The 21530-nt window shown below is 40.3% G+C and overlaps 1 protein-coding gene across 9 annotated transcripts in view; it reads left to right on the top strand.

The window, feature by feature from the left end:
- RBM47 (RNA binding motif protein 47) overlaps positions 1-21530 on the top strand; it is a 169718-nt gene that overhangs the window by 130164 nt on the left and 18024 nt on the right. For all 9 annotated transcript variants that reach the window (XM_005681538.3, XM_005681536.3, XM_018049385.1 and 6 more), the window contains one exon: positions 2910-3033. The gene's annotated coding sequence lies outside the window, so the exon portion shown is untranslated. The remainder of the gene's footprint in view (positions 1-2909; positions 3034-21530) is intronic.

Here is a 21530-nt window from a genome sequence, read left to right as displayed (position 1 = left end):
ACAAAATAGAGAGGGAGGAAATCAGGGCAGGCAAATGAAGATGACGCCATAGGTGTCGTAAGCCCAACAGAAGGTTGCCCTCGGATCCTACCAACTCTCTGTAACCGTATGGACCATAGCCCGCCAGACTCCTCTGTCCATGGGATTCTCCAGGCAAGAACACTGGAGTGGGTTGCCGTGCCCTCCTCCAGGGGGTCTTCCCGAACCAGGGAACGAACCCACGCCTCTTGGTCTCCTGCATCGGCAGGAGGGTTATTTACCACCAGGGCCGCCCAGGAAGCCTATAATGGACACTATCTGTAGCTTTTTCACAGAACAAGGAGTGAAGGGTTGGAGTGAATGCATTAACCCGGTTTCTGTCTGGAAACTATTTTGTTTCTCTATGAACTTCCCCACAAATCTTATGTGACCTTCAGTAAGACAGTTTACTCCATAGTAAAATGGAGGATTTATACTAGAGATGGACTTCTTAAATGGGGTGCGCCAGGACACCCAATATTGTGTCAGGATGAGTGTGGAGTGAAAGGAAAAAAAGTGGCCTGTGGGTTTTGCTTGAAGATTTTCATGATAAAATAGTATTAAAATATTTATGAAATGACTTGTGTTTGGAGTCATTCTGGAAAATCAGGTTTTTCGGTAAATAAATAGTCCTAAGTATTTTTCCCCCCGGGAAATTTTCTGTTACTTAAATTGCCATGAGAGGCACTTCAGTAATCCTTTCCATCATTAAGACTCAGCACAAAACTATGTAAAACCTATAATTTCATTTCTATATTAATAATTTGCTTCCACTTCATAGAGTTTACATCTCAATTACCATGACATTATTTTTCAAAGGGAAACATTTGCCATTATAGAGAGAAAGCTTACAATTTTGCACCAATATTATGTGCCAGGAATAGGGTTTTATAAGTATTTTCTCTGTTCTCCATACAGTCACACAAGAAATTAGCTCCACTTTATGGATATGGAGAGTGAGGCCCAGAAAAGTTTAGCAAGTTTGTCAGGATTCACTTAAATAGTAAATGAATAGTGCAGGAGTTTACATTTTATTCTGTTGTCTTGACAGGGCAGAATTAATTCCAGGACACACCTTGTAATTTCCACATTTATTGTTCTTTATCAAACACTGTGATGGTGATCATTAGGTATTATCTAGGATGCCGCATTTAAGAAAGGTGAGGGTTATATGCTTTGAGATGTACAGAGTTTAACAGCAATTATTCTATGATTTATTTGAGGGTGTAGCTTTATTTTTAGTAGATCATTAATAATTAGGATTAAAGCCAGTTCATGGCTTAGTTTTATTGCTTGTGTTGCTATAATGTTATGGATGCCATTGAATGCCTTGCCAGTCACTGCAATATAAAGATAGTTATGGTGGAATAATTTTGGAGCTGTAACTGACTATGTACGTACATGTTAAGTCACTTCAGTCGTATCCAACTCTTTGTGACCCCATGGACTGTAGCACGCCAGGCTCCTCTATCCATGGATTCTTCAGGCAAGAATACTGGAGTGGGTTGCCATGCCTTCCTCCAGGGGATCTTCCCAATCTAGGGATTGAACCCATGTCTCTTATGTCTCCTGCATTGGCAGATGGGTTCTTCGCCACCTGGGAAGCCTGTAACTGACTTAAAAGGCTGTTTCATTGGCAGGTTCTAAATTGTGCTCTGTGGTTCTAAAGAACCTATGGTGTTCCCACACAGCCTGCATGGACGATGGAGCAGAATGGGTGGAGATGTTTCCCCATATCCCCTACTTCAGCTTAGCCAGCTCCTGTTTTATCAGTTTGTTTCTGTATCTAGGTAAATTTTTGGTGGAAGAAAGGATGCTACACCTAAAAAAAGAAATGAAGCAAAACAAATATTGAAAAACCAGTTTGAAAACTACTGGTAATCCAACTCTTTTATTTTTCTTCAGGCGAGCAAACTTTAGCTCAGCCAGGTAAAACGATTTGCCTAAGAACATAGAACAAAGCACAGCAGAGCTAGAATTAAAATCCCAGTCTTCTAGGTCCTCCAAGTCTGGCGTTGCAGCCACTGCACCATACTGGATTGTGGCAGTCATCCTGGTCTTCAGATGGCTTCATGAGGGCCCTCGTAGTTAGGTGAGAATATTCCTGAAGTTTGGCAGATTATATTAATATATCAGGTGTGAAATAAAGGTAAAAGTTTTGTGCTCAGGATATATATTTTTCACATACCCTTTTAAAATACCTTTCTCTTGAACTTAAGTTTCTTTTGAATACTTTCTATATTATGACTTTCAAGATTATCCTAGGACTCTAAATCCTATTTTTTACAGTACTCCATGCAAACAACATCCTCCAAAGTGTCTTACACATTTTAGGGCAGAATAACAAGTTTCTTTTATACCAGCTCTGATCAGTTGGTGATGGTTGGCCAAAGGGCTTGTTTCACTGGTTTTTGAGACCCTCTGGATCTAGCAGGAAAGAATGTGATGATCCATAGTGATGTGTGACATAAGCCCCCAAATGGGGATGGGGGAGTCCATGAGCTAGATAGTATCATCTCTTTAAAGGGGTACCACCTCTTCTTCTTGTGGATTTATAAGCATAAAATATAAGCTACATCTGTATTCATTCCTAAACGCTGTGGTGTTCATCTTGGAGTTGGGGTGGGGAGGCAGGGTTCTAAATAAGACAGAAGGGAAAATGCAACAAAGGGAAGAAATTGGTCATTTTCTTATGGCTGTTGCCTGTTTCTTCAAGGATAGGAGGAGGAATAAAAGGTTGCGTTTCTTGATCTGAAGAGAATATGATAATTAGAGTAATAGTAGCTTAGGTTTTTGAAGAAAATGGCCCCAAATTCATAATGCATGTATGAAAATTTTATTGAAATAGAAATCATTCCTAGCAGGTTTTTTTTTTTTTTTTAACTCCTTAGGATTTGTCTCACGGGGCACTCCAAAAACTGAACTGAGAAATCCCAAGAAAGCTGCCTGAATCTTCCTGTGTATTCTTATTCTACATCGTGTAGAGGATCAGACAAATCGAATTGGTGGCTTTTGGTAAGTACACCTTGCCAAAGTTTGATAAGTTTTCATTCTTATCAACCAGTACATCTGCTGTATAGAGAGTGTGTACCAGATGTATGTTTATTGACATTAGTACATATGACATGATAAGTCATTTGGTAAGTCATTTCGAACCAACAATATAAATCCTTATTTCCTTGCTCAGTTTACATCTTTGAGGCCCAAGATGAGACGCTCCTGCTGCTGCTATGTGAGCATCTTAGGAATTAAGGGAAATTGTTTACTGCTTCTATATCTTGTCTCCCAACCACCCCCAAATGAGTTCAAGCGATTTCACTCAGAGTTGTCTTTTGAAATTTTTTTTTGCAAGGAAGGTCCTTTGTAAAAGGTAGAGAGCTACTGATATGTCCTTGAACAATCTGTATGCCTCCTCTGATTTCTGTTTCCTCACCTGTCATATAAGGTAGAAATAACTATGTTAAACTCTCCAAATCATGGTAATCCTGTGAACGCAATATATATAAATGCACTTTGACAACTATATAATTCTCCATAGACAGAAGGTATTATTCTGTGGGTGATAATCCTAGGTATGCTATGGCAGGGATAGGGGACATAGAAGAAAGAGGTTACTTGCATCAGCCTCACCCCGAGTCTTGGACGGCCAGCCCTCCCAGCCGTAACCACAGCCCTCACTTAGCTCTGAGAGGCAGAGACAGCAGATCCCTGTATGTTAGGGAGGAGCTACTGGTGACACTGGTTGCCCGACTGTCTCCCTCCCTCCCCCTACCCCCAGCCCACCTGCCTCACCACGTCCGTTTTCGTATCCTCTAGGCTGGGTTCTGAACATGCAGGGACAACAGAGAGCTAAAATTGTTTCTAATTAAATATTTTTTTCTTTTTATCAGAGCATATTCATTAAAGGAAACTTGGAAATTAAAGAATAATATAAAATTACAATCTGAAAATCCAAAGATAACCACAGTTAACACCGTAGTATATTCCTTTTTCGTTTTTAAAAATTGTTGTTGCTTAGTCACTGAGCCATGTCTGTAGTCTGCTGGACTCCTCTGTCCATGGGATTTACCAGGCAAGAATACTGGAATGGGTTGCCATTTCCTTCTCCAGGGGATCTTCCTGACTCAGGGATGGAACCCGCATCTCCTGCATTGGCAGGCGGATTCTTTACCACCTAGCCACTTGGGAAGCCCTTTAAAAATTTTTCATAAATATTCTAAAATATAATTTAACAAAATAGTTAAATTTAACATAGTTGAGAACATGAAATAAATATTCTAGCCTACAACTATGCTGTAATTTTTAAGCCATTTTCATATTTTTGAAGGTTTGTTACATCATATATAAATACATACTATTATGTTCATTACATTGTGCTATGAATACCGCAGTAGTGAACATACCTGACTATAAATTTTACCCATGTCTCTGATTATTTTCTTGGGTTAAATTTCTATAAATGGAATTAATGAGAATGAACTTTTTTTTGGAGGATGAACTGTTAATGACTACTGTAATTGAGGTTGTCAAACTATCCTCCAGAAATGTACTTAAGTATACTTGCCATCCCCACCCCCAAACATGACATATGACAGTGTTCATGGTACACATACATATGACCACTGTACACGTGTACAGATTGCATTCTTTCACATTAAGATTTAAAATCATAAATGAATCTAAGAAGGTCAGGAAATGTAAGCCTGTCCCCTCCCCTGGCCCAGCCCAGCCCTAACACACATGAGACCTCTGAAGTAGACAGTATCATCCAGCTGATGCCGTGTCCACCTCAATGCCTCTGACCTGCTCATGGGGGAATGCACCTGTGAGGCTTGCAGTCACTCACTTGGCATCTATGCCACCACTTGTGTTCATCTCTGTTCCACCTGCTTCCAGGGAACAAAGGTCTTTTCATTGTCTACAAGAAGCTAATTCAGTTGGTGAGTCCAGACAAACAACAAACAAAAATACTTAAACTTGGATGGGTCACAACTTATCAAGACCTGTTTCTTCTTTTTTAAAGTGAGAGGTTCAATTTGTCTATATCTAAAGAGTGTCTGCTTGGGTTTGATCCCTGTGTGGGGAAGATCCCCTGGAGAAGTAAATGGCAACCCACTCCAGTATTCTTGCCTAGGAAATCCCATGGGCAGAGGAGCCTGGCAGGCTACAGTCCATGGGGTCGCAAAGAGTCGACATGACTGAGCACGCACGCACATACAAAGAATGAGGTAGTTTTTAGTAAAAATATGTTAGTACACAGGTAGTGAAAACAACAATAAAGGTATCTAAACTTAACTGTGAGCAACATGATGTGTTGTTTAACTTCCATTTTCTGGAAATGCAGCAGTTCTGTAGGAGAAAAAAAGTTTCCCTGCATCAAGTATTAGGAAAAAATTTCAAGTTAATCATATTTTTATTTACTTAGTTTTATTATTGTTACTTTTTTAGCCATATCACATGGCATGTGGGATCTTAGTTTCCCCACCAGAAATCAAACCCTCACCCCTTGCATTGCAAGTGTGCAGTCTTAACCACTGAACTGCCAGAGGAGTTGCAAGTTAATCTTATTTTTAAATGTAAAAGTAAAGTAATAGGGAAATCCTTCAAGATAGCCTCTATGGTTTCTTTTAACTCTAACATCTTTATTTTATAGGTAATAGATAATATAGCAAAGGCCAAGGACCTTTGCCTTCCCCATCCCCAAACATTACATATGACAATGTTCATACCACCACACACATGGACAGATTGCATTCTTTCACATTAAGATTTAAAATCATAGATATATCTCAAAAGAATGGTCAGTGGCCTTCACAGAGATTTGTAGAGGTGGCACTAGTGGTGAAAAACCCACCTGCCAATACAAAAGACATAAGAGACCCAGGTTCAGTTCCTGGGTCAGGAAGATCCCCTGGAGGAGGGCTTGGCAACCCACTCCAGTGTTCTTGCCTGGAGAATCCCATGGACAGAGGAGCCTGGCGGGCTACAGTCCATAGGGTCACAAAGAGTTAGGCATGACTGAAGCAACTTAGCACACATTCACACGATTAGAATTTTAAAGTGATAGTTTCTACAGACTGGTTCTGTCTAATCAGCATCCTCACCAATTGCCACCCATCTCAACAAAGATACACTGAAAGTCTGTACTAATACTGTTCATAAATTTAATCAGATTCTCAAACAATGGACGACATCCAACAGGTTTAAGGAGTAAATAAGCTCATGAATATTTAGTTATGCTTTGCCATTACCACTTACACCTACCAGAAATGTTAAAATGGTTTGACTCAACTACTGAGCAATGTCAGGAAGACTGGAGCAAACTTTGGAAGAAAGTATGCCACTGGCCATTGAGCCCTCTCTTTGGAGTAGACTGTCCCTTCCATTTTAACACACAGTAGATAGAAATATTTGCTGGCTTCCTTTCTACTAGGATTTTGTGTCACCCTGTAGTATCGGTTTGTCCTGTACTTACAAAAAAAATCACACACATGTTGGAACAGCTCCCCATATCTAAAAGCATGAAGGAATTATAGTAGTACCTCAGACTAACTCTAGTCTTAGAACAAGGACACTTTTAGACTAGATTTCACACACTTGAAAAGTCTTATTTGATAAGCCAATACATTGATCAGTTTTCTCTCTTTGCCATTTGAATCATAAACATGAAGAAAAAGCTGCATAATCTAGACATTTTTTCTAATAATTTTCCCGTCTTCTCTTAAAGACCTGCATCCCTTCCTCCTTTTTATTCCACATACTAACTCTGCTGGTTTTCCATGACTCTTTTTTTTTTTCTTTTTTCTTTTTACTGTGGCCAAATATCCATGACATAAAATTTACCACTGTAATCATTTTTAGCTGTACAGTTCAGGGACATTAAATGCATTTCCGTTGTTGGGCAAATATCACATCATCTATCTATCTCCGGAGCTATCTCATTTTCCTGTCCTAAAACTTTGTACCTATTGAACAATAACACTCCATTACTCCCTCTCCCCAGCTCCTGGCAACCATTCTATTTCCTGTCTTCATAAATTTGACTACTCCAGGTCGTCTCATATATAAGAAGAATTATACAACATTTATCCTTTGGGTCTAGTATGCTTCACTTAGTGTGAAGTTTTTATGGTTCATCCACATTGTAGTATGTTTCAGAATTTCCTTCCCTTTTAAGGCTGAATAATACTCTATTTTGTATATGTGCCACATTTTGTTTATCCGTTCATGCACTGATGAACATATGAGATAATTCCACCTTTGGGCTATGTGAATAAAACTGCTGTGATCATGGGTATACTAATATCTGTTTGAATCCCTATTTTCAATTCTTTTGGAACTAGTCCCACCAGCTCAGTGGTGGAACTAGTAGATCATGTGATAAAGTTTTTGAGGAACTTTTCCATAGCAGCTGTACCATTTTGTATTCTTACCAGCAATGCATGAGAGTTCTAATTTCTCCACATTCCTGTCAACTCTTATTTCTTTTTTGTTTTGTCTTAAATAATAGACATCTTTATAAGTATGAAGTGGTATGTTACTGTGGCTATATGTTACTGTGGTTTTGATTTGCATGTTCCTAATGGTTAGTGATGTTGAGCACCTTGTGCTTGCTAGCTATTTGTGTATCATCTTTGGTGAATCACCTGTTTATTCCTTTGCCTATTTTTAAGTTGGTTGGTTTGCTTTGTTAGTGTTGCATTTTAGGAGTTCTTTATGTACACGGGCTATTAATTCCTTAATATTTTCAGAAATTATTTTCTCCTATTCCATGGGTTGCCTTTTTAGTCTGCTGATAGTATGCTTTGGTTCACAAAAGTTTTCAATTTGCTATAGCCCAGTCTACCCATTTCTTTCTTTTTTTTGCCTGTGTTTTTAGTGTCATGTCTGAGAAATCAATGGCAAATCTAGTGTGATAAAGCTTTTCCTCCATATTTTCTTCTAAGAGTTTTATCATTTTAGCTTTTTACATTTAGATCTCTGACCCATTGTGAGTCAGTTTTTATATATGGTGTATGGTAAGAGTCAGGGTTCGTCAGGGTTCTTCGAACAGGTACTTTTCAATCCCACCATGTCTCACTGATGACATGTGGCATTTAAGCTACTGACACACATATTCCCGCGTATGCTCATCCTCACTCACTTTGCCTTCCAGTCTAGGCTTCGGTAGTTTCCCAATAGACAAGTGAGAGAAAGCTGAAGTGGTTGGAAAACTAACAGCTCAGCTGGCTTACCTCCCGTAACTAGGATACAGCGGTGAGAGGAGTGAGGCAGTGGCCAGGATCAGCAGGCATTTTGATGTAAACATGCTTGATGAAATCCCCAACAAAAGAACAGCAGAAGTAGGTAGCATTTTAGGGTAAGAAGGAAAATGGGAGCGTGTGTTATGTGTGTGCACGTGTGTGTTCTATATGTACACATATATGGCAGCAGAGGGAAAGAATGAGGTCACTCCACACTAGATACTGGATGTGGCTGTGAACTGTAGGCTACAGCAAATTTTTATTCATGTTCATACAAAAATAAATTTCTCTCTGTGCTGCTTTAGAAAAATCAAACTAGATTAACCATGGTTATGTGGGCCAAGTGTGTTTTCCAAACAATCATCCTAGTTCTATTTTACAGTGGACAGAACCTAAAAGTGCTTACAGTGTAAAATGTGAAGGTCTGCTTAGCCTTCATTGCAGAATATTGAGAAGTAAGAAGAAACTACCAGGCCATGTAAAAGCTGCCTCACCCAGTATCACCAGGACCAAAGGTCTTCGCTGGGCGGGCTGCTCTGATGGGCTTGGAGATAACAGCACCCCACTCACATAACTCATAGTTGCAGGGTTCTACAGATGAATTGGGCTTCCCCCAGGTGGCTCAGTGGGTAAAGAATCCGCCTGCAATGCAGGAGATGAGGGTTCAGTTCTCGGGTCAGGAGATTCCCTGGAGGAGGGCATGGAAACCCACTCCTGTCCTCTTCCTGGGAGAATCCCATGGACAGGGGAACCTGGTGGACTACAGTCCATAGGGTTGCAAAGAGTCAGACACGACTGAAGCGGCTGAACACACATGCGCACACACACATGAGTTAGAAGCTCTGCATCAGAACCCAGGATTGGCAATTGGGCATCCAAATCTCAAATAAATTAGTGTTAAATCTACTAAGGCCGACTTCAGGACCTGTGAGAAACACACTGACCCAGTCTGTCCCCTCTTGCTTTTCATGGCGACTGGTTTACAGAGATAAACTGTTTGCTATAGGTCCTCATCTTCTCTATGCCATAAAAGGCAATTTGGAGAAAAAAGAAATAACTAAGCCTATTAAATTTTCTTGTTTGACTAAGCCACGCTTTCTTAAAACAGTTTGCAAGACTGATATAGTATATTTCCCCTGAAGCATTAAAGTCATTTCACACTTTATTAACTCGGAGAATATCCAGTCTTTTCCTCTGAGACTGAGAATAAATGACTAGCTTAAATCAGAGACGTTTTTGCTGGTTTTTCAATTGAAATATAAACTCCGAGTGCACACAAGGGAAGTACAGACTGTGTGAGGCGTGAGCAGCAATTATGTCTCAAACAACAGTCCCAGAAGTTTATTATACCTGAAATATCATAAACTTCCTGACACTTGACCATTTCATTCTAAACACCCTAAGTTCAGGAAAACTCTGGATATAGGTTTCTGCACGTTTCCTTTCTTAAATTTCAGTCTGTATTTCATGGGTTTAACTAATATAGTTTTGATTTCTGTGTAGCATTTATAGTCTTTGTAACTTTTATGTAAATTTCCAACTAACTTTAACTGCCTAGTTAAATTATAGACACTGGGAAAACTGGTTCTTCTCCATCCGCCCCCAGCTTTCCCTTCTTCTAAAAGATATCTTTCCTCAGAATAGAACAACTTCCCTCTCCTCCCCCAAACCTGCAAATTCTACCTTGGAAAAAAAAATTAGACATTTAGCATTTAAATAATTCATAAATGACAAACTCTTCTCCTTTCCGTAGTTTAAAACCGTATGTTACCACATTTTGTTCAAATGGTGAATTCTCAGTAAAAAGGTGTGTGTGTGTGTGTGTGTGTGTGTGTGTGTGTGTGTGTGTTATTTAAATAAGGATTAAAGCAAACAGCTGCTAATCAGACAGTAGCATCACTCTAGTCCTATATGATCACCTGGAGTACTTATTAACCGTGTATTTACATTTGAAAACCAGGAATATAAAGTGACAATTTAAGATGAGAAAGAGAAAAAAATAATTAAGAAAAAGAAAAGATAAAAGAAATATGAATAAACAAGAAAAATGGCAGTAGTGCTTTTTATTTTCCCTCCCCAAAGAGACCAGAGATTCAGTGCTGCTTCCCCATTTCTTACCCCCTGAACAAGAGGCTGTGCTTGCCTGCGTGGCAAGATAAGTGACTCTAGTGGATCGTGGAGATTTCCTGTGTGGACATTTATGAACTTCTGTATTATATCCAGTGTCAGATTAGTTTGCGATTTCTCTTCCAAGTCATCAGGACTCACTCCTGCATGGGAGAGAACTGCCCAGGAGCAGAGAAACGCCAGGGGGAAAAGGACCCTACAACAGTGTGTGAGCTCAAGCACTGTAACAGCCAACCTTTCAGGATACCCGCACATAAAAGAGCATTTGGAAACTGCCCTCATGGTCAAGCCCTGGCTTTGTGTCTACTTCCTTGTGGCAGCATAAAATCTCTACCAAATCTCTAAGATAATATAGTAGAAGCTAAGCATATCAGCTCAGGCCAAAAAAAAAAAAAAAGTCATGGAAGTTCTCCAGCTGCCTGACTGACCAGTGCCTGCTTTCCAAGAAGACTCTTGGGAGCCTTGGCTATCGTCCATCTATCAGTGATTGGTGGGGCTTTTCCCCTTGACCTTGCTGATGCCTGAGCTGTGTATTAGAAATGCCAGCTCCTGTGCCAAAGCTGGGGCTTCCCTAGTGGCTCAGTGTTAGAGAATCCACCTGCCAATGCAGGAGATGTTGATTTAATCCCTGGGTTGGAAAGATCCCTTGGAGAAGGAAATGGCAACCCAATCTAATATTCTTGCCTGGGAAATCCCATGGACGGAGGAGTCTGGCAGGCTACAGTCCCTGCGGGTCTCAAAAGAGTCGGACACGACTTAGCAACTAAATAACAGAAACGACAATGCCAAAATGGACCTATCCATTCTTTGTGTGTGTGTGTGTGGCTCGTGGGATGTGGGCTCTTAATTCCTCAACCAGAGATTGATCCCAGACCCTCAACAGTGAGAGTGTGGAGTCCTAGCCAATGGACTGCCAGGGAATTTCCCCTATCTATTCCCTGGACAATACTCTGTATGGCTATTTGTACATAGTTCTAAATGCAGGTAAAACACAAAAGTTAAATATAAATAGGATATCCAAAGCAATTTATTGGTAGTTATATATATAATATTACAATTCTTTTTCGAGCTTTATCTTACTATATTTCTTATAAAAGACAGTGCTCACTCATGGGTTCTTTCCTTTTTTTTCCTTTGCTGAAACATTTCTTCATTTCGTGCTAGGCACTGGGGATACCAATTAAGGTCTCTGCCTTTGAAAAGCTTCAATTATAGATAATGAAATAAACTATGTTTCTTTACTTTTTCTAATACATTTCAGACAGTGTAGAATAAAGTGGAAATAGGCCTAACTGTCTACAGTCACTTCACAATAGGAAGTAAATTTTACTTTTTCTGTTACAAAGGGCCCTTTCTCAGATGGCCCTATTTCTAATAGAGTCCAAGTTGTTATAAAAGAATTAAGCTACTGAGTACTAGGGTTTAACTTTAGGCATACTTTTGCTAGAAGCACGTGTTCTTTAAACTATTATTTTCATTTTTCACTATATGCAAAAATAATAATATCAATAATAATAAACCAAGTATCACTAGAGGAAGAACAAAGCTAGAAAGTTAGTTAAGGGAGAATAACATTTAAATGTTTAGTGGATAAAAAGAAAATGTAATTTGGGGGTTAGTTTAAAGTTGCATTTTAATGCATATTGTCTCGGCCTCCCACTAGAAAGTTTACTTCCTTTTATATGTTTTCTCACAAAGAGCCTATGATAGTCATATTGCTGTGGTATTTGAAAATATTTTTAACTTCAAAAATATCCCAAATTCAACTTATATATTTGTAGAAGAAAGTAACCCATGGCTTAATCAATGTTGAGAGTATTTCTGGCCAACTTCTATTTCACTGTAACTAGTGCCTTGGGATACTTGTCAATGAAATACAAGAACATCAACATTAAACAGGATCTGATTTTTTTTCTGTGCTGGCAGATACTGTTCCCTAGTCAGAACTGAGATGACTAATGTTAACCAAACAAAATCAGAAGGTCACACCTAAAACTGAAACTAATGTTTGTCTATGTCACTCCATCTTACAGTCTTTGTTTCAGAACAGGCAATTTGTCATTTTTCTTATAAGGAGACCTATGATATTCTTGCATACGATTTGACATACCACCAGAAGGTAATAAAAGAACATAACCCATAGAGCATGTACTCATGTATAATATGGCACAATAATAATGGCCATACTATTACTATTTAACTATCACTTGCTAATATACTTTGAAACTGGGGGAAAGGAAGAGCATTTACACACCATCATAAAGCTACATACGCTTATGTTTGGGGAAGTTCACCTTCTAAATCTATTTTGGTATAAATTCAAGAAACTAAATGAATGAAAAATACTCTTTATACACAAATTTTAGAATATATACATATGTAATATATATATTCCAAAATATGTATATGTGTATATACTCTAAAATATGTGTGTGTGTGTATATATATATATATCTTCTATGTTTGGACTGTCCTGATTTGTCTTGAAGATAAATGGATCATTTATCAAACAGAATTTAAACTAAAGACTGTACCCAAAGATGAAGCTCCTTTATTAAATTGTGATTCCCATTTTACCACTGTGTAATTGTGATTTTGAGCTTAAGTGCCTGATTATCCAGTTTCTGAAAATGGGACCAATACTTTGGCATAGTGTTGTAGGTCTGTATTGATATAAGGAAGGTATATTCAGGAAAGATATATATATAGAGAGAGATCAGTTTTTCAATAACTTGAATCATATTCTAATGACACAGAAGACTTCCTACCTAAAGGAACTCTATGATAAATCCCTTTGCAAATTAAAGAATATTTTTATGATAAAAATTACCATCCATCAAACCACCAGTTCATATATTCCAATGCTGGCACATGAAACTTTTCTGTGAATATTACTCCCAGGTAACTTTCTTAAACTTGTAGTGGTAATTTGAATATATCATAGTTAATAAAGAGTATTTACAACTGTATTCAATGGGTAAACACAAAGCATTAGTGTATACTAAGTAGTAATAAAAAGGTAATACACAATTGAACAAATATCAAAAAGAACATAGTGTTTGCTCTTTTGCATAATCATTAGCTTTGAAAAAGGCATCATTATAACCACATGTGAAATGGGTGGTTATAATGATGCATTTCCTATAGCAATATAGAAGGTAATAGCTATAGAAGTTCCCTTTCAGTTTGTCCACAAAAATCTGGGAGTAAATTCCTTCAGATTCTTTAACTTTTAAAATTATATTGTCAAGCAGAAAATGTGTGATTCTTAGGTATGACTTAGACACGGGGCTGTACTCCCAAGAGTATATCCTTGAAAAACATCTATTTTGCTCAACTGGAATAATAATTATTTAAAAATCATATACTATATAAAATACAAAATAATAAATTTGAGCACTTAATATAGCCAAGTACTTTTCTGTTTTCTATGCATTGTCTCACTTAATCTTCACAACATCGTGAGGTGTATTATCACCATCTTATAGATGGTGAAGCTGAGGCTTAGGGAGATTAAATGGCTGGTGTGACGACACTTGCTTCTCAAGTGGTGGAGCCAGGGTATGAAGCTAGGTCTGATTCCAGAGCCTGGGTGAGTAGCCCCCATTCCCACTGCTATATCATAGTCCCATATTCTCACTTGAGCATTTGGATTATGTGAACTCTAGTCCTTAAACATTTCCATTTAATAATTTAATAGTTCTTTTTTAAGTCTAAAAAGTCGAATTTGAACCTATTAACTACTTTATAAAGGGCCAGAAAGAGGCTGTGGAACAGTTTGCAGCATTCTCTGAAGGGTGGGAGAAGTGGGGCAGTGCAGTGAGGCATTTGGTATTATAGAAAGGAATGGTTTTCCAACAATTTTACTGTGGATCTGTGCTTGAGTTTCCTTCAACTCTGTGAACCAAGGTCCATCTCTCACTGATAGTAGTTTTACCCTGTAAACACTGGCTGCAGTTAACTCTGCTATTACTAAGAACATAGCAAAGAGAGTTACCATGGCAGAAACGACCCTGGGCTTTGTCATCAGTTAAATTTCAATTCTGAGTGGTCTTGGGTAAGTTATTTGATCACTCTGAGCCTGAAGTTCCTGATCTTTAAAAAGGAGGCAATAATAGCCAACATTTATCAAATTCTTACTGTATACTTGGTTTTGTTCTAAGGACTTGGTATTATTATCTAATTTATTCCTCACAGTGACGCCTTGAGATAGTGATTGTTGTTACCACCAGTCCAGTCTCATTCTGCAGATGAGGGTGGTGAGGAACAAAGACTTTAAATAAATAACTACATCACTGTCACACAGCTTCACAGTTAAAGAGCTGGGGCTCAAAACCCAGGAAATCTGACCCAAGATAGCAGGCCTTTTGCTAGAAAGGGCCAGTCAATATTTTAGGTTTTGTGGGCCATATAGAACCTAAAATGGAGATGCCAGGCTCCTCCGTCCATGGAATTTTCCAGGCAAGACTACTGGAGTGGGTTGCCATTTCCTCTTCCAGGGGATCTTCCCAAACCGGCATCTCTTTTTGAATTTTGCTGCAGCAATTCAACTCCATTGTTATAGCAGAGCAGCAGCTATAGACCATATGTAAACAAATTGAGTCCAACAAGACTCTGTAAGAACAGCCACAGGGTTGAATCTGGCCCTCTGCCTGTTTGCAAATTCCCTGCTCTAAAGCCCACATTTTAAACTTCATCTCATAGGGACATCTCGAAAAATCAGATAACTTCCTTAAGGTGTCTTATGCACACAGTAAGTGCTCAACTCGAGAGTTTTTAAACCATACATTACAGAAATTTTGTAAGAGATTATTTCTAGTCCATCTCCTTCCCTCTAGGGAATTTATGTCATCTGTTGCATTTAAGTTGCATTTAAGTCATCTATTCTCTTTTATGCCACTCTCTTCTTAAGAAGCATATGAGTGAGATAACACTCTCCAACCACTTTCCCAGGAATGCTGGAGATGCTGTGGAATACAGTCCTCCTCTGAAATCATCCCGCTGTGGTAAATGATAGCAGTGAGCAAAGTGTCTGGCTTATAAAGATGCTCGATAAAATTGATTTTGATCTTCATGATTTTAACTAATTCATCTATTACAACATCATTGGGTATTATATTTGCAGTCATGCAATTAATATATGATAATGTACTTTTAGGTGTAGGTGGATAAGGTGGATTACCCTTGCAGAATTTCCATCTGTCTCTAAATATAATTAGCCAGATGTGCAGATTTTCAGTCCTCACCCACCTGTTAAAGCTGGGACACTCTTTGGGTTCTGTTTTGACTCCCAGTCCATTGTTGCTTGTAAACTTTACAAGGCTATGATCATACCTTTGGCAATGTTTGTTGAAAGAACATATGTGATCTCCTGTGTGTGTGTGTATGCACTCAGTCATGTCCAATTTTGCAACCCCATGGTCTGTAACCCGCCAGGCTCCTCTGTCCATGGAATTTTCCAGGCAAGACTACTGGAGTGGGTTGCCATTTCCTCCTCCAGGGGATCTTCCCAAGCCAGAGGTCAAACCAGCATCTCTTGCATCTCCTGCATTGGCAGGCGAATTGTTTATCAGCTGCACCACCTGGGAAGTCCTAGGGTTAAAGAACCTTATGTGGCTGCCCACCTTTGCACATGGTGTTTGCTCTGCCCTCTCTTTTCTCCCTCCTCCATCCACCCTTGCTAGGCAGGGAACCCCAGGGACTGTGCTGCATTCACGACTGCATCACCAGGCACCTAGCACAGCCTGGCAATCCGCAAGTGTTCAAATGAATGAATAAATGAGTGACCAAATGCATGCGTGCACAAACATTGTTTGAGCATCTGTTTTATCAGATCATTGCCTTCTGCCTAAGGGGTACAGAGGTTGGTTCTGGTATCAGTGAATTGACTTGTGTTCCAGGGGCAATAGTTGTTCATAGCTTGTCAAAAAACAAAATTCTGACTCTTAAGTGAAGCTTTTGACATAATTAGAAACCAGCAGTGACGCCAGATAAAGGTCTAAGTCTTAAAAACCAGATTGTCAGCAGTTTTCACATGTCTATGAAGCCAAGGGGTCTGAATCTAATAAGGCATTTCTACAGCTTGGCAGATCCTTAGCCTGATTGCAAAAGTGCTATTTGTGTGACATAAGCCTGTCAGTTTGCCGGATGGCAAGTCAGTCTAACAACAGAATCAGTGTGATAAGGCTTTATGGTGGTAGTGCTTTGCTTTGAAAAATTAAATTGATATATTTCCAACCAAATTAATTTGAGTAGTTTTGTATCAAAGAGACATTGCTTTGGACCTTTGAAATCTCTTGCACATGTCTGTTTTGATAGCCTTGACAGGAAGAGCCAGGTCAAGACAGCAAGCCCATGCTGAGTGTGGAGATACTACTATTTCATTAGTACCTCTCATGTGTAAGTGTATGGGTTTCCCCAGTGGCTCAGCAGTAAAGAATCCACCTGCAATGCAGGAGCCTTGGGTTCGATCCCTGGGTTTGGAAGATCCCCCAGAAGAGGGCATGGCAACCCACTCCAACATTCTTCCCTGGAGAATCCATGGACAGAGGAGCCTGGTGGGCTACAGTCCTTAGGGTTGCAAAGAGTCAGACACAACGAAAGCAACTTAGCACGCACACATTTATAAGTGTATAATCTGTTTATAACTCCAAGGTAGACTTGATCAGTAATTCTCAAGAGGGAGCGGTTTTGCCTCTCTGGAGACGTTTTTGGTTGTCACGTGTAGAGGGCGTTGGGAATGTAGAGGGCAGAGATCCTATGAGACATGCTACAGTCTACAGGAGACCCCTCCACCCAAACCAAGAATTATCACACCCACAATGGCAGTAGGGAATCCAGTTCAGAAACGTTGGGTTAAATGACACTCAAGGTTCCTTTGCAGCTCAGATTCTGGATTTTAAGAAATTAAATTACATACATCAAACAGTTTTCTAAATTGCCAAACACTATATACATTCAAGCTACTATTATGATATAAGCCGTCACTGCTTTTCCTTCTCCTCTCTGGTATTTGTAGGCCTGTCAACCTTTCTGTTCTGAGCCAGATCCCTCAAACATTTAGGTCAGAAGAGCCAAGATAGGGGGTGAAACTAGAAGTCCCTTCTACTGCTTGTTCACGGCTTGGGAGAACATTAATTCAGGAAGCAGATGTGTCCGAATTTGCCGGTTTCTTTTTTTTTTTCAGCATTACCCATCAACCTGTTGAGAAAGAAGTATACGTGTGTAATGCTTATTTAACCAGATAGCATATTCTTTGTAACTTTTTATTTTTTATTGGGGTATAGCAAATTAACAATATGACAGTTTCAAGTGAACAGCAGAGCATGAAGGGACTCAGCCATATATATACATGGGTCCATTCTCCCCAAACTCCCCTCCCATCCAGGCTGCCACATAACATTAAGCACAGACAGTTCCATGTGCTATACAATAGGTCCTTGTTGGTTATCCATTTTAAATACAGCAGTGTATACATGTCTGTCCCACACTCCTTAACTATCCCTTCCCCTGCCCCCAGGCAGCCATAAGTTAGTTCTCTACTTCTGTGAGTCTCTTTCTGTTTTGTTAAGTTCATTTGTATCAATTTTTTTTTTTAAGATTCCATGTATAAGGGATGTCCAGTGATATTTCTCCTTCTCTGTCTGACTTCCTTTACTCAGTAAGACAATTTTCAGGTCCATCCATGTTGCTGCAAATGGCATTATTTCATTCTTTTTAATGGCTGAGTACAGATAGCAGATTCTTAACTGGTATTTATGCGCTGCCAAAACCCCACAGAAAGTTCCCCCACGCCACCTCTCTGAGGCAGGTGGTTCTACCCCTCTCCTGGTACACAGCCAATGTCCCTGGGAACCCACAGCCAAGTGCCTCATTTCAGGGATATGTTGATAGAAATGCCTGGGAAAAGTGAACCTCTTGACTTTCACCTGTTTATCAGTCATTCACCGAATGATGTGCTTTACCGTAACAAAATCCGTGCCAGCATCAGTGCAGTTGAAGACCCATCATGAATTAACCCTTCTCAGAATCAGCCAGGAGCTGGCAGAAGGTATGGCCCAGAGTGCCACTATCTAGGGCCTCTTTATCCTTCCAGGACTTTCCCTAAATAAAAGAGAATCATGGGAGGATTTTGTGTGTCCCAAGGGCCATGCTTTCAAGTAGCACAAGGTTACTGGCCGAGGGAGAAAAGGTTGCTGTGCTTCAGCTTTTTGTTTGGGCCCCCAGGTAATTTCCAAGTATCCTGCCTCCATTTTGATCAGAACTGCTCTTATATGTTCAAGCTCTGGGGTAACAGAAATGTCCCTAGCCCAGAGGCCTGCCCACCTGTCCACATGCCCAGAGGCCTGCCCCGTGGTGGGAGTGTCTGCTCTGCTGTTTAGTCTAATGGGTGGTGGTGACTTGGCACAGAGCAGTAAGATAACCGCTCAGGGTGAGACCGAATCTTGGAAACATTTTGTAGAACTGGTCTTCAATTCTTTTCCCCCTCATGTGTGATATTAAATATCATTTAATCTTGGAACCAATCCTCTTGAGATGGGTGCTATTACGAGAACCATCTTAGAGATGTAGACATGGAACCTCATATGACATGGCGGGTAAGTGGCACAGTCATGACCTGAACTCATGTTTCTTCAGCTCCAAAGTCCTTGCTGTCACCAGTATGGTATGTATTTTATTATATCTATACATTGTGTCAGAGAAGGTGATGGCACCCCACTCCAGTACTCTTGCCTGGAAAATCCCATAGGTGGAGGAGACTGGTAGGCTGCAGTCCATGGGGACGTGAAGAGTTGGATACGACTGAGCGACTTCACTTTCACTTTTCACTTTCATGCATTGGAGAAGGAAATGGCAAGCCACTCTAGTGTTCTTGCCTGGAGAATCTCAGGGACGGGGAAGCCTGGTGGGCTGCTATCTCTGGGGTCACACAGAGTCTGACACGACTGAAGTGACTTAGCAATACATTGTGTATGCTGAATCATGCCTTAAGAAGTGACTATTAGTAAAGACACATTTTATGTTATAAATAAGGGGACATAAAAATAGAACTCTAACTGCAAACAGAGCCAGAATTACCTCTTGAATAAATTCTAAAACCCTCCACGGGATTAAATTCCAGTTAGTGCACTGCTCACCACTGAATATTATCTTCAAGTTGCATTGTGTCTATTAGTGAGCAAATAAACCACCCCCCCCCAAGAATTCCAATTCCAAATTGCATATTAATCACACACACACGTGGCTGTGAGCCAAAGTTAACTGGTAGTTTGCATTACCATGAGTGTAAACTCATGCCTGCTTTTGATCCCAGGTAAAGACTGGTTGGTAAACATTGGAAATATTTCCCAGTACAGTGTTATCCCTTGCCCTCTAAAATGTCCCACTTCAGAGAATTCTTTAGTAGTCCAGTGGTTAGGATTCCATGCTTCCACTGCTGGGGGGCCTAGGTTCGAACCCAGCCAGGGAACTAAGATCCCACAAGCCATACATCAGGGCCAAAAGAAAAATGCCCCACTTCAAACTTAAAATCCTACTGAAAGGTACTCTAAACCAGTATTCAGTTCAGTTCAGTCGCTCAGTCGTGTCCAATTCTTTGCGATCCCATGAATCGTAGCGCGCCAGGCCTCCCTGTCCATCACCAACTCCCAGAGTTCATTCAGACTCACGTCCATCGAGTCAGTGATGCCATCCAGCCATCTCATCCTCTGTCGTCCCCTTCTCCCCCTGCCCCCAATCCCTCCCAGCATCAGAGTCTTTTCCAGTGAGTCAACTCTTCGCATGAGGTGGGCAAAGTACTGGAGTTTCAGCTTTAGCATCATTCCTTCCAAAGAAATCCCAGGGTTGATCTCCTTCAGAATGGACTGGTTGGATCTCCTTGCAGTCCAAGGGACTCTCAAGAGTCTTCTCCAACACCACAGTTCAAAACCATCAATTCTTCGGCACTCAGCCTTCTTCACAGTCCAACTCTCACATCCATACATGACCTCAGGAAAAACCACAGCCTTGACTAGACGGACCTTTGTTGGCAAAGTAATGTCTCTGCTTTTGAATATGCTATCTAGGTTGGTCATAACTTTTCTTCCAAGGAGTAAGCATCTTTTAATTTCGTGGCTGCAGTCACCATCTGCAGGAATTCAAATCCTTGATGATTTCTGCTTTAAGCCTGAGTTAACCCCAAGATGTTATTTTACACTAACAAGCCCAAACTCAACCTAAAACAAAAACAAAATTTCTAGCTAATAGTCCAAAATAATAATAGCTTGATTTTGATAGTATATTCTCCTGTTTTACATGCCAAACTGCAAATAAATGAGTAGTTTTGAATATAATGCCATGTTTGTTTAATGAGAGCAGCCTTCAGTGAAGACTAATGTGTTTTCAGTGTGTGAGAGCATAGCTCTGTGTGGGGAAGGTCCTGCTGCCAGGGATCTGGCATCCATGTGGGCTACGGGACCATCTGAGCCCAGTGCAGCAAGTCTCTGCAGATTCTTTCTGGAAGAGCCTCTTGCAAACTGCTATAGCCAAAGGTTAGGTAAGAAACAGGCTTACACTCAGATGGCTGAGCCACGTCACCAGTGGAGGACCACACTGCCAGACAACTTACCTGCTATGAACGGAATCTGGGAGGCTCTGATATGCCAGTCTACACCAGAATTCACAGGCTAGGCTTCTCATTCTGCCTAGTTTAAGGTTGGCTGGGGTAGCCTCTTATTTCTCTGTAAACACAAGGAAGATTCTTAACTCAGTCTTAAGACAAGACTGGGTAAGATTTTTAAGTTCAAATTTCTTATGCTAACATTTCTTGAGCACTTGGCCCGAGGTTCTGCACTGGGAGCTTTGCATGGATCATTTCAGTTCAATGGTAGGAGTTACTCAGGGCAGCTGTGGTACAGACTCTTAAGACACACTGTCAGGGTTCAAGGTAAGCTCCAGGAGGACGAGATCCACTGGTATTTGGCACATAGTAGGTGCTCAATTTGGAGAAGGCAATGGCAACCCTCTCCAGTACTCTTGCCTGGAGAATCCCATGGACGGAGGAGCCTGTGTATGCTGCGGTCCGTAGGGTCACTAAGAGTTGGACACAACTGAGCGACTTCACTTTCACTTTTCACTTTCATGCACTGGAGAAGGAAATGGCAG

This window comes from Capra hircus, chromosome 6, assembly GCF_001704415.2.
Source record: "Capra hircus breed San Clemente chromosome 6, ASM170441v1, whole genome shotgun sequence".
Lineage (NCBI taxonomy): Eukaryota > Metazoa > Chordata > Mammalia > Artiodactyla > Bovidae > Capra > Capra hircus.
The sequence above is the reverse complement of the archived record's forward strand: the minus strand, read 5'-3'. Positions and strand labels throughout refer to the sequence as shown.